A 14,955-nucleotide genomic window follows, 5' to 3' on the forward strand; every position below is an offset into this window, starting at 1 on the left:
AGGCGGATTCTTAACCACTGCACCACCAGGGAAGTCCAGAGCTGCATTATTTTTCCCAATAATACTCCAACACATGCTCTCTTCCTCTCTATCCTGATTCAATCTACCCCTCACATGGCTATGGACTTCAGTGTGTTTTTTTCCCCCCCCAATTATAAAATGACAATGTTGATTTACTTCCACTTTGAAATTTAAAATTATCCTAAAATAAATAAAATCCCAAGCAATATAATTTATTAAATGACGTTAGTGTTTAAAAAAAGAAAAGAGAAAATAAAATAACTCAAGCCAGTACTCTTGATGTAGCAGGATGCTCCCCGGGTGCAGTGGCTTTCAGGTGGGGTTGGCCAGCGCCTCTGACTGAGGTGTTGCCAGCAGTCCCCACCCAACATCCTAGACCTGTTTCCACAGTGAGGATTCATACTGCCCTTGTGCCGTTGATGACTTTGCAGACAGAAAGTGAACAAAAGTAGAAGCATAGTTGGTGAGTTTCAGAGAGAGTCCCCGTGGGAAATATGTGTGACCTCATGAAACAGTCTGGGGAACAAGGCGAATAATCAGAGGGGTTCAGTTGTTCTAGACAAACCTGGTGGCTGTTACTTGACATGACCCTGACCCAAACAATCTAAATGGCAAGTGGGAATAAAGCTATTAGTAATACTGGTGAACCGTCTAATAAAGGCCTATAGGGTAAGAGAAAAATATTTTCAGTTCAGCAGGAAAAAGGAAGTCCTGGGAAGTTTTCATTTTGTGAGGCACAATACAGCAGAACATCGTGGACGTAGTGACAATGTGGAAGTGAGCGTGATGTTCAAATAAGAGCCGGGAAGAAACTTGGGAGCGATTTAGAGGCCGCGGTGGCCCGTGTGGTCAGTGCAGAAACTGGAGTTTCAGATATAGATGATGTTCGTGGTAAATGAAGCAGCAGGAGCTGAACCGGCAGCTCTGAACAGCCTCCCTGTGTGACAGGCTCACCAGCCCCAGAGGCACGTGTGGCAGCAAGAGGAATTGCTGGGGAGGTGGTCCTGGAGCAGCATGACAGGAGCAGTGAGAACAATGTCCGGAGGGGAGAGGGTGGCTCAGGGGTCAGGGCAGAGTTCAGCCCCCAGGCAGGGGCTCCCTGGAAGATTGTTCCTTACGTGAACAGCATGGTGCTGGCCAAGCAGAAATGAGCATCGGCCAAGGCTGGAGGGACAATCAAGTCAGAGCAGGACGTGAGTAGACAATGAAAGCTGTTAAGGTTTTGTGTAAGAGCCCGTCTCCGAGAATCCTAAGGGATGCTGGTGAGGGTAAGGACCCGCGGACCATGAGAGCTGAGAGTGTCTGCTGGACATGGCCAGTGCACTTGAGAGCTGGAAGGATCAGTACAAACTTACTTGTTTATCACTTTATTTTTGCTGAGGTAAGGCCAGACAACCTTCAGATTACATTCACAAACTCAAAATATTTTTGAATAAAATTTATCTAGTTTTACACATTTCTTCTGGGTAATTCAATTAATGCATCAAAAATAAATATACTTATTAAAGTTCTTTTTTTTCTCACACAATTTGCACTAAAACATGCAAACTGATCTTTTTAGTTTTAACCTGAGTCTCCAAGGTGTTCTTTCAGTTAGTGACAACAATGTGTATTTTGAGTCTCTTTATGGAAATTTCGGGAAAAAAAAAAGAATATCTAAAAAAGTACATAGTATTTAAGATCCACAAATTTAGACTTTCTTCCAATGCAGAGGCAAGGGCTATGGTTCTCAGCTCAAAGTGCACTTTAAAAATCTCAGGCAAATTAAAAAATATGTGGCCATCCAGTCCCACTGCTGCAGATTCTGCTCTACTTTCTATGTCTGTGAGGTGGAGCCCTCCGTGACGTATTTTTTTCATCTCCCTCGGTGATTCTAATGTGAAGGCAAAGATAATTATCACTCAGCTTGGGGGCCAGAGGGTAAGAAAAGTGCAGAGGATCTCAATTTTAGAAACTACATTTCTCACCTGTGCTCTGCCCATTCCCATCTCCTAAACATAAACACACAGGTGCACACACCTCCCTGGTCCCCACCAAGAATCCTTTCTCCAGACTTTACTGTATTTGAGTGTCTGCATTCCAACAACAATGCATTCCAACAACAATTCCGAAGGTTTTCCCTAACTTCTCTCTCCTCTCATCCTCTGCTACCTTCCTCCCCTGGTGTCCCCTTCCGATTTCTACCAGAGACCAGGGCTGTGGTCACTCTACTCGGGATCCCATTCTGTGTCTAACATGGGACCTGCCCAGAAAAGATCTTAAATACTAGTTGAATTGATGTTATTTGTGGTATCGTACTAGCAGCTTTTTCTGTATGCTGGGAGGGCAAGATTCTCAGTTTCTGATTCACTCTTTCACCAACCCCCCAGGTTTCAGGATCAGAGTGTTGTGTTCTCTTGCATATGGGCAGATATATTTTCCTTATTCTTTTCCTTAATTTTGTTTCTCCGTCACTCTCTTTTAGCAGTAGAAAATAAGCGTTCAAACAGACACATGAGGATAATATCATTAAAATGAGAGGTCGCATTATCCACAGAAATTTGATAACACTCCGCTCCATGGGGCTCCTGCCCTGCTCTGCTGCCCCACTTGTGACCCTCTCCCCATCGCTCCCTGCATCTGATGATGCCAACCTCCTCTCAGACCCTAGAACACACCGGGCTCTTTCAAACCCCTGATCCTGTCCTTTCTGCCTGGAATACTCATCTCATCCCCTCAAGGGGACCTTCCCGACACCCGTGCATGGGAAAGGGAGGCTAATTACCAGAGGACAGGAGTCAGGAAGGGCTCTCTGCATGATAGTCGTGCAGATCCTCCCTCCATCCCAGTGTCTGACAAGGTTTTGATTCAAAATTGATATTATTTGAATGGATAAAATTAAAGACTTATGAGCTTTTTAAAATAATATTTATCCTTACAGACATAGAGGCAAACATGAACCCAGTGAAAATGTAAGGTTTATTTTTAGTGTTATCCTTAGTGTGCTAAAACTCTCAACCATCAGGGACTTTGTTAATCCTCAACCTAATCCTCAGTTGTATCAGTAAGCAAAGGGAAATAAGAAAAATAAAGGTTATGAATATTTTGGAATAGAGAAAAGTAAGCGAGTGATCTGTGCTCTGTTATTTCTTAATACTAATTGAAAATGCTCCCATTGGGAACACTGATTGACAAGATGAGGAACTGAAATTTCATTAACTTATTGTAAATGTTTAGGTTATCCTCATTTGGAGATAATGATACCCGGAAGATAATTAGGATTTTGTAATGTTAAAACATTAAATATTTAATGGTTACTTTATGAATTAGTTAATAAATAATTTAGTTGGGGTGTGTATTTATATTTTATATTAATTGAATGTTCATAAGCATTATTTATAATAATTTCCTGAGGAATCTTATAAATGAGTTGATATGCTTTCAGTAAACTTCTATCACAGAATAGAAAAGTGTATGATCAATAAAAAGGTTGGAAAAATAAAAATATACAACTGAAGTCAAGGTTGTTGATAAAGAACCTAGACCAAAATCAAACAAATCAGTAAGTATATAGAAGATGTGAGTGATGCTATTACTCTGATGTAACACATATTTACAAAGTACTCCATCTTCCACATAACTATCACAGAAAAAATGACATTTTTTCTAGGAAACATGGAAAATTCACCAATATACCCTGGGTCACAAAACAGGCTCAATAAATATCAAAATATTGAAGTATTACAAATTATGTTCTCTGTCCACATTTGAATTTAATTTAAAAATCAAAAATAATAATATTTGAAAATTAAACACTATACTCCTTAAAAGCCCATCATTGGGAAAGAAATACCAAGTAACATTTAATATTTCAAACAAAATAATAATAAAAAGGTAACATATCAAACTTGGTGAGAAGCAGTGAAAACATTGTTTAAGGAGGAATGGATAGCTTTAAATGGTTTTATTAGAAGAAAGGAAAAGGTTAAAATCATTTATCTAAATTTCCTTTTAAAAAGCTAAAGAAACAAAACAAACAAACAAACAAAAAACCCCACCAAGTATCAAAGTCAAGTAGGTGAATAAAAGTAACTAAAAAGAGCAACAATCGATTAAATAGGAAATAGATAAATCACAAAGAAAATTAACAAGGCTAACAGTTGGTTTTTGAAACGATTTGAGCACCTGAGCCTGCCTAGCAGCAGTGGAGCGTGCAGGGCTTGTCAGAGAGATGGATGGCTGCTGTCGTGGACGCCGCTGGGGAGCCCGGGTATGCAACTCCTGTCTCTGAGGGTGTTCCCGTTCTGAGAGCCTTTCCTGCTCTCACAGCCTCTCTGAGTGGGCTGAGACAGTTGAGTGAGTGATTCTGGGGAAGTGGCATTTTCCTCCTCCAGTTTTCGTGTAGACGTTCAAGAGAGCACCGTGTGCAAGCCATCTCCGCACTGACACTGCCATCCACTTCTCCCTGCAGAATGAGGAGTGAGAATGCTGAGGGCAGGCTGCCATCCACTGGCCTCTCGGCTGCGGTTGGTGACAGCCTCAACTCTTAAGGGACCCGTGCTCTTGGCTCCCTGCTTCAGTCTGACCAGCCTGCTGTGCTGTCCTCCCAACTCTATCAGCTGCTCTGGAGGCTTCACAGCCCACGACCCTCTAGTCAGCTGTGAGTGAGGGATGAGTCTGTCCACTTCAGTGGGGAAATAGCAGAAGGTCCCCATTCCAGCACTAGAACAGTCAGCGTCCTACAGGTTAGCTTTACCAGAAACAACATGGGCACATTGATCATCCTCTGCCTTTGTCCCTAAGTCTCCCTTGAGTTGGACTGCAAACTGGAGAAGGGGTGAGTGTCTGTCACTCTGAGCCCAATGGGTGCCATCTCCAGGAGCTGTGTACTGGGACATGGGGACTCTTGTTAGTGTCTTTTGAGCACCTGGACTTGAAATTCAAATCAAGTCACATGGGACAAGCCCAGCTGAAATAAACTAGCCTTAAAATATAAGTTAAGAATTGAGGTGGCATAGACGTATAAGTACAGAAAAAATTAGGAATTTTATTCCAAGTGTATATTCATAAAGATTCCCTATAATAAGTCTTAGAGAGAGGCAGGAAGTGTGTGTATCTGTCTGGAGGGAGAAGGCTGAAGACTGAGGCAGAGACGCTGTGGCATAGAAATGGAAAGACTAGTCCCGTGAAGAAGAGCAGGGATTTTGCCCCAGCCACTTATTAGGCTCGGCTACGCGTCCTGCCCTTGAGATCTGTGAGATACCCATGTATCCATGTAACACATTTCCATATGTATTCTATCAGTTCAATCGAGTCTCCTACTTACAAAGAAGTCATCACTGTTCAAGAGAGCCAATGCCTCCAGTTCCTAAATCCGTGAAGGAGAATGCTTACGATCACCATGGATTCCAGGGTCATGCCCGCCCTGGCAGGCTCTGCCCAAGTGAGCAGAACGAGCTCCGAGGCTCCTGTCTCCTGTGTGCCTTAACGTCTGCATGAAAGACCAACTGGACAGCCTCCCTGGCCCCTCCGCAGTAAGCAGCCCATGGAGCTTGTCCCCATATGTCTCAGTGCTCTGGGCGCAGAACTGCACAAGGGAAGGATGCTGAGGAGACAAGCCAGCCTCCCCTGAGCCCAGACTGGCCTCAGCTGCCCGCCTAGATCTCTCTCTCTATGCGGGTCCCCTCATAGTCTGGCTGAGATTTCTAAGTGAAGGGACCCTGCCTAAGAGAAGGTGGCACTGGGTGTCACCAAGGACCAGGGGAAAAAAAAGATAGACAAGAGAAACAATCAGAGTGACCGTGGTCACCCCTGAGATAGGCTTATTATGTTCTGGTTTCTGCTAGAATAGGAGAAACAGTGTTTCTTGTCTTAATTTTTACTAAAGTTCTTTTTATATGGGGGTGGAATGAAGCAGGGAAGTTTTAAAATTCCCTATGGATTAGACTCTGCCACTGACATCTACCTACTTTGAAGGAGTCTATGAATTTTATAAGTGAAGAAATATAGTACCTGGTCCAATTAGATTATTTCCATGTTATGTTTTTCTTTTTTTTTTTATTCGAAGAGGGAAGCATATAACCTCCTAAGAGCCCCGGCCTTCAAAGTCTACTACCCAGGTACCATCCATGTGAGGGTCAGCCCCAGAGTCCCCAACAGCCCTGAGTGTCAGGCAGGGGTTGCAGAGAAAGGAGTCAAATGTGGTGGATCCTGCTGGTGGTTATAGACAGACACCATCAGAGAGGATTCACTCCCACAAGTAGTAGGTTCTCCCTGAGTGGGACATAGTGAGAAGAAGTCTCTTATGTGGTGGGCAGAGAATTAGCTGTGAGATCGTCAGAAGAAAGGGCTTGGAAAGGGCCAGGTGGCAGGGAGCAGCCTCAGGTGGCACCAGTGATGAGGCAGCAGGAAGCCGCTTGAAGGAGAGGGGCCTTTGCGGCTGGTGGTAAAAGCACAGGCTGAAGCTGCTGAGGCCTGTGACGACCAAGATAATCACGAGGAAGCAGAAGACAGAGCAGGAAGGAAAGGGCGAGGTGTGTTGTGGAGCTGTACGTCCCTGTGGCATCAGTAAGGGCGCTCTCTAAATAAGCATCCAACTCACCAGGCAAATGTCTCTCCTCCACGTCCCCACTTATGAGGCCAGCAGATATTAGGGGGGAGGCTGGGTTGAAAGTCTAGGTGGTGGTGCTAACGTATCAGGCATCCAAGTGGCTAATACCTGCTTTTGAAAGAGCCAACAATGATCTGCTTTCTCTTTCTGGATCTGTCAACAGCCAATGATACTTCTATGTACTATTGACCTTGGACTCATCTTTCACATGTACATTCACCCATCAATAAAGTACAGTTCACATTGTGTCTCAGGCCAGCAATGACACTTAAAGTGTAACCCACTGACAAAATTCCCGGAGAGTCATGGCGTTGAAACAAGAAATTCCACCTGGTCATCCACCCTCATGATTCCATCCCTGGTCTTCCCGCTGTCGTTACGTGGGTCACACACGAGCCAGTTCACTTGTGTTAATTTGCCCACGTGGGATGGATGTCACTTTCAGTGCAGAGAAATTATATTTAATGGTAGTTATGAGAGGTGTTCAAATCTCATCTCACCCATTGGCCAAGATGGAACGTTGGATTTCAGAAAGGAAGTGGAGCAGGGCCAAATGGTACCCACCCCACTTATGCCTGATTTTCTTTGGTGATATGCAGTCTTTTACCAAGAATGAAATCTAAAGAAAGAAGTTAAGATAGAGTGCAGGGCTTCCCTGGTGGCTCAGTGGTTAAGAATCCGCCTGCCAATGTAGGGGACATGGGTTCGAGCTCTAGTCTGGGAAGATCCTATATGCTGCAGAACAACTAGGCCCGTGTGCCACAACTACTGAACCTGCACTCTAGAGCCCACGAGCCACAACTACTGCAGCCTGCGTGCCACAACTACTGAAGCCCATGCGCCTAGAGCCCGTGCTCCACAAGAGAAGCCACCGCAATGAGAATCCTTCACACGACAACGAAGAGTAGCCCCGATCGTTGCAACGAGAGAAAAGCCCGCATGCGGAAATGAAAACCCAAAAAGTAGCCAAAATTAAAAAAATAAATAATAATTAAAAAGAAAAAAAAGGTAGAGTGCAGCACAGTGAAGTGACACCAAAGGACAATGTATCCATCCCAATGTCACAGACTTTCAGCATCTGCCCTTGGAGGAGTGTCACCATTGTCACCTCTCAACCAAAGGCAGGCATGAGAGGCTCTTTGTCAATAACACGGGGCTTCCTGTGAAGAGCTCCCACTCCTTGATCCAGCTGCGAGTTCTCATTCACCCTTGATGTGGGTCCGAGGACCTCACTCAGAGTAGCTCCACAGGTAAGTTCTAAGACACCACAGCCCTCATTAGCCACTGCAGGACTTTCCTTCCCTTCTGCAACAAGGTTCAGTTCCTTAAAAAACATTGAGCCCAAAAAATATTTTTTAAATTATTTTTTTATTGGAGTATAGTTGATTTACAATGTTGTGTTAGTTTCAGGTGTACAGCGAAGTGAATCAGTTATACATACACATATATCAGTCTTTTTTAGATTCTTTTCCCATATAGCTCATTACAGAGTATTGAGTAGAGTCCTTGTGCTATATAATAGGTCCTTATTAGTTATCTATTTTATATACAGTAGTATGTATATGTCAATCTCAATCTCCAAATTTATCCCTCCCCCCTTCTCCCTTGGTAAGCATAAGTTTGTTTTCTACATCTGTGACTCTATTTCTGTTTTGTAAATGCGTTTGTCAATTTTTTTTTCTGGTTCCACATAAAAGCAATATCATAGGGTATTTGTCTTTCTTTGTCTGACTTACTTCACTCAGTATGAGAATCTCTAGGTCCATCCACGTGGTTGCAAATGGCATTATTTCATTCCTTTTTATGTTTGAGACCTATTCTATTGTATCTATGTACCACATCTTCTTTATCCATTCCTCCATTGATGGACATTTTGGTTGCTTCCATGTCTTGGCTATTGTGAATAGTGCTGTAATGAACATTGGAGTACATGTATCTTTTTGAATTATGGTTTTCTCCCACATATGCCCAGGATTGGGATTCCTGGATCATATAGTAGCTCTCTTTTTAGTTTTTTAAGGAACCTTCATACAGTTTCCATAATGGCTGTACCAATTTACATTCCCACCAACAGTTTACGAGGGTTCCCTTTTCTCCACACCCTCTCCAGTACTTATCTTTGGAAATTTTTTGATGATAACCATTCTGACTCATGTGAGGTGATACCTGCTTGTAGTTTTAATTTGCATTTCTCTAATAATTAGTGATGTTGAGTCACATCTTTTCATGTGCCTCTTGGCCATCTGTATGTCTTCTTTGCAGAAGTGTCTATTTAGATCTTCTGCCCATTTTTTTATTAGAGAATATTTTTTAATGATTTTTCCATTTAACTTTAAAAAATTCTTTTTCTAACAATCTTGTGTCTGACTCTGTGAGACTTTTGGAATGTTTGCAGCACTCCAGGCCATGGAAAAGAGGGAGATTCCAGTTAGGACTCATAGTGTCTCAAGGAACAGGAGGACATTCCTTCTGATGGGCAGCCCCTGGAGACATAAGGGAAGCATTTAACCATGGGAGCCAGAAAAAAAGAAAAAAAGAAAAGGAGAGCAGGTAATGCACTCCTGAGCAGCAATGCCCGCTTCTCAGTAATCAGCAGCAGGTCATCTGCAGGCCTTGACGGGCTTCCTGATGCCCCTACCCTGCTGGTGAGTGATGCTTCATCTCCAGTATGATTCTGATCCACCATCAGCAAACCCAGGCCTGGTCTCCTCATCCCTGACCCTATAAGTGCCTCCAAGAGCAGCTGTCAGTCCAGCTTCTTCTCCTCTCTCAGCCAGAACGAATCTTATCTCTTCTCCCGGGACAGGGTGGTCTGTGTCATTCTCTGTCCTCTTTCCTCCTACTGCTGGGAAGGTTATCACTGTGCTACTCTTCTGTCAGAGTCTTTCTCATTTGTATATTCTAGGGCCTCGTCTTCATTCAGTAGATTTCATCTCTTTCAAGTTAAAGAGATTGCCTTTCAAAATGACCACTTGTAATTTGGGATAAAAAGTCTACTTTGGAGGAGCTTCCGGGAAGATGGTGGAAGACTAAGACGCGGAGATCACCTTCCTCCTCACAGATACACCAGAAATACATCTACACGTGGAACAACACCTACAGAACACCTACTGAAGGCTGGCAGAAGACCACAGACTTCCCAAAAGGCAAGAAACTCCCCCCACGTAACTGGGTAGGGCAAAAGAAAAAAGAATAAACAGAGACAAAAGGATAGGGACGGGACTTGTACCAGTGGGAGGGAGCTGTGAAGGAGGAAAGGTTTCCACACACTAGGAAGCCCCTTCGCGGGCAGAGACTGCGGGTGGCGGAGGGGGAAAGCTTTGGAGCCGCGGAGGAGAGCAGAGTAACAGGGTTGTGGGGGCCAAAGCGGAGAGATTCCCGCACAGTGAATCGGTGCCAACCAGCACTCACCAGCCCGAGAGGCTTGTCTACTCCCCCACCGGGGCAGGTGGGGCTGGGTGCTGAGGCTTGGGCTTTGGTCGGAGCGCCGGGAGAGGACTGGGGTTGGCGGCGTAAAAACAGCCTGCAGGGGATTAGTGCGCCACGGCTAGCCGGGAGGGAGTCCGGGAAAAGTCTGGACCTGCCGAAGAGGCAAGAGAATTTTTCTTCCCTCTGTTTCCTGGTGCGCGAGGAGAGGGGATTAAGAGCTCTACTTAAAGGAGCTCCAGAGACCCCACAGAGAGGCATGAGACGCTAAGGCTGCTGCTGCCCCCACCAGGAAGCCTGTGTGTGTGCACAGGTGGCTGTCCATGCCCCCTCTTCCGGAGAGACTGTGAGGCCCGCCAATGCCAGTGTCCCGGGAACCAGGGACAACTCCCCCGGGGGAGCACACAGCGCCCCTCAGGCTGGTGCAGTGTCACGCCGGCCTCTGCCGCCGCAGGCCCTCCCCGCACTCCGTGCCCCTCCCCCCCACCCCGGCCTGAGTGAGCCAGAGCCCCCGAATCAGCGGCTCCTTTAAGCCCGTCCTGTCTGAGCAAAGAACAGAGGCCCTCCAGCGACCTACACGCAGAAGCAGGGCCAAATCCAAAGCTGAGACCCTGGGAGCTATGAGAACAAAGAAGAGAAAGGGAAATCTCTCTCAGCAGCCTCAGAAACAGAGATTAAAGCTCCATAATCATCTTGATGTACCCTGCATCTGTGGAATACATGAATAGACAACGAATTATCCCGAATTAAGGAGGTGGACTTTGAGAGCAAGATTTATGATTTTTTCCCCTTTTCCTCTTTTTGTGAGTGTGTATGTGGATGCTTCGGTGTGAGATTTTGTCTGTATAGCTTCGTTTCCACCATTTGTCCTAGGGCTCTATCCGTCCGTTTTTTTTCTTAATAATTATTTTAATAAATTTATTATATTTTATCTTACTTTATTTTATTTTACTGAGTCTTCTTTCTTTCTTTTTTCCTTCCTTCCCTCCTTCCTTCCTCCCTTTCTCCTTCCCTCCATCCCTCCTTTCTTTCTTTCTTTCTACTTCTACTAATTCTTTCTTTCTACTTTTTCTCCCTTTTATTCTGAGCTGTGTGGATGAAAGGCTCTTAGTGCTGCAACCAGAGGTCAGTGATGTGCCTCTGAGGTGGGAGAGCCAACTTCATAACACTGGTCCACAAGAGATCTCCCAGCTCCACATAATACCAAACGGCGAAAATCTCCCAGAGATCTCCATCTCAACACTATCACCCAGCTTCACTCAACGACCAGCAAGCTACAGTGCTGAACATCCTATGCCAAACAACTAGCAAGAAAGGAACACAACCCCACCCATTAGCAGAGAGGCTGCCTAAAATCATAATAAGTCCACAGACACCCCAAAACACACCACCAGGCGTGGACCGGCCCACCAGAAAGACAAGATCCAAACTCATCCACGAGAACACAGACACTAGTCGCCTCCACCAGGAAGACTACACAACCCACTGAAACAATCTTAGCCACTGGGGACACACACCAAAAACAACGGGAACCACGAACCTGCAGCCTGCAAAAAGGAGACCCCAAACACAGTAAGATAAGCAAAATGAGAAGACAGAAAAACACACAGCGGATGAAGGAGCAAGATAAAAACCCATCAGACCTAACAAATGAAGAGGAAATAGGCAGTCTACCTGAAAATAATTCAAAATAATGATAGTAAAGATGATCCAAAGTCTTGGAAATAGATTAGACAAAATGCAAGAAACATTTAACAAGTACCTAGAAGAACTAAAGATGAAACAAACAGTGATGAACAACATAATAAATGAAATGAAAAATACTCTAGATGGGATCAATAGCAGAATAACTGAGGCAGAAGAACGGATAAATGACCTGGAAGATAAAATAGTGGAAATAACTACTGCAGAGCAGAATAAAGAAAAAAGAATGAAAAGAACTGAGGACAGTCTCAGAGACTTCTGGGACAACATTAAATGCACCAACATTCGAATTATAGGGGTTCCAGAAGAAGAAGAGAAAAAGAAAGGGACTGAGAACATATTTGAAGAGATTATAGTTGAAAACTTCCCTAGTATGGGAAAGGAAATAGTTAATCAAGTCAAGGAAGCACAGAGAGTCCCATACAGGATAAATCCAAGGAGAAATACGCCAAGATACATATTAATCAAACTGTCAAAAATCAAATACAAAGAAAACATATTAAAAGCAGCAAGGGAAAAACAACAAATAACACACAAGGGAATCCCCATAAGGTTAACAGCTGATCTTTCAGCAGAAAATCTGCAAGCCAGAAGGGACTGTCAGGACATATTTAAAGTGATGAAGGAGAAAAACCTGCAACCAAGATTACTCTACCCAGCAAGAATCTCATGCAGATTTGATGGAGAATTTAAAACCTTTACAGACAAGCAAAAGCTGAGAGAGTTCAGCACCACCAAACCAGCTCTACAACAACTGCCAAAGGAACTTCTCTAGGCGAGAAACACAAGAGAAGGAAAAAAACCTACAATAGCAAACCCAAAACAATTAAGAAAATGGGAATAGGAATATACATATTGATAATTACTTAAATGTAAATGGACTAAATGCTTCCATCAAAAGACACAGATTGGCTGAATGGATACAAAAACAAGACCCATATATTTGCTGTCTACAAGAGACCCACTTCAGACCTAGAGACACATACAGACTGAAAGTAAGGGGATGGAAAAAGATATTTCATGCAAATGGAAACCAAAAGAAAGCTGGAGTAGCAATTCTCATATCAGACAAAATAGACTTTAAAATAAAGACTATTAGAAGAGACAAACAAGGACACTACATAATGATCAAGAGATCGATCCAAGAAGAAGATATAACAATTGTAAATATTTATGCACCCAACATAGGAGCACAACAATACATAAGGCAAATACTAACAGCCATAAAAGGGGAAATCGACAGTAACACATTCATAGTAGGGGACTTTAACACCCCACTTTCCCCAATGGACAGATCATCCAAAATGAAAATAAATAAGGAAACACAAGCTTTTAATGATACATTAAGCAAGATGGACTTAATTGATATTTGTAGGACATTCCATCCAAAAACAACAGAATACACATTTTCCCCTAGTGCTCATGGAATATTCTCCAGGATAGATCATATCAGGTCACAAATCAAGCTTTGGTAAATTTAAGAAAATTGAGGTTGTATCAAGTATCTTTGCCGACCACAACACCATGAGACTAGATATCAATTACAGGAAAAGATCTGTAAAAAATACAAACATATGGAGGTTAAACAATACAGTACTTAATAACGAAGTGATCACTGAAGAAATCAAAGAAGAAATTTAAAAATACCTAGAAATAAATGACAATGGAAACATGACGACCCAAAACCTATGAGATGCGGCAAAACCAGTTGTAAGAGGGAAGTTTATAGCAATACAAGCCTAACTTAAGAAACAGGAAACATCTCAAATAAACAACTTAACCTTGCACCTAAAGCAATTAGAGGAAGAAGAACAAAAATACCCCAAAGTTAGCAGAAGGAAAGGAATCATAAAGATCAGATCAGAAATAAATGAAAAAGAAATGAAGGAAATGATAACAAAGATCAAAAAAACTAAGAGCTGGTTCTTTGAGAAAATAAAGAAAATTGATAACCCATTAGCCAGACTCATCAAGAAAAAAAGGGAGAAGACTCAAATCAATAGAATTAGAAATGAAAAAGGAGAAGTAACAACTGACACTGCAGAAATACAAAAGATCATGAGACATTACTACAAGCAACTCTATGCCAATAAAATGGACAACGTGGAAGAAATGGACAAATTCTTAGAAATGCACAACCTGCCAAGACTGAATCAGGAAGAAATAGAAAATATGAACAGACCAATCACAAGCACTGAAATTGAAACTGTAATTAAAAATCTTCTAACAAACAAAAGCCCAAGACCAGATGGCTTCACAGGCGAAATCTATCACACATTTAGAGAAGAGCTAAAACCTATCCTTCTCAAACTCTTCCAAACTATAGCAGAGGGAGGAACACTCCCAAACTCATTCTACGAGGCCACCATCACCTTGATACCAAAACCAGACAAGGATGTCACAAAGAAAGAAAACTATAGGCCAATATCACTGATGAACATAGATGCAAAAATCCTCAACAAAATACTAGCAAACAGAATCCAACAGCACATTAAAAGGATCATACACCATGATCAAGTGGGGTTTATTCCAGGAATGCAAGGATTCTTCAATATACGCAAATCAATCAATGTGATACACCATATTAACAAACTGAAGGAGAAAAACCATATGATCATCTCAATAGATGCAGAGAAAGCTTTTGACAAAATTCAACACCCATTTATGATAAAAAAAACTGCAGAAAGTAGGCATAGAGGGAACTTTCCTCAACATAATAAAGGCCATATGTAACAAACCCACAGCCAACATTATCCTCAATGGTGAAAAACTGAAACCATTTCCACTAAGATCAGGAACAAGACAAGGTTGCCCACTCTCACCGCTCTTATTCAACATAGTTTTGGAAGTTTTAGCCACAGCAATCAGAGAAGTAAAGGAAATAAAAGGAATCCAAATCGGAAAAGAAGAAGTAAAGCTGTCACTGTTTGCAGATGACATGATACTATACATAGAGAATTCTAAAGATGCTACCAGAAAACTGCTAGAGCTAAACAATGAATTTGGTAAAGTAGCAGGATACAAAATTAATGCACAGAAATCTCTGGCATTCCTATACACTAATGATGAAAAATCTGAAAGTGAAATCAAGAAAACACTCCCATTTACCATTGCAACAAAAAGAATAAAATATCTAGGAATAAACCTACCTAAGGAGACAAAAGACCTGTATGCAGAAAATTATAAGACACTGATGAAAGAAATTAAAGATGATA

Source organism: Pseudorca crassidens, unplaced genomic scaffold (assembly GCF_039906515.1).
Source record: "Pseudorca crassidens isolate mPseCra1 unplaced genomic scaffold, mPseCra1.hap1 Scaffold_72, whole genome shotgun sequence".
NCBI classification, from domain to species: Eukaryota; Metazoa; Chordata; class Mammalia; order Artiodactyla; family Delphinidae; genus Pseudorca; species Pseudorca crassidens.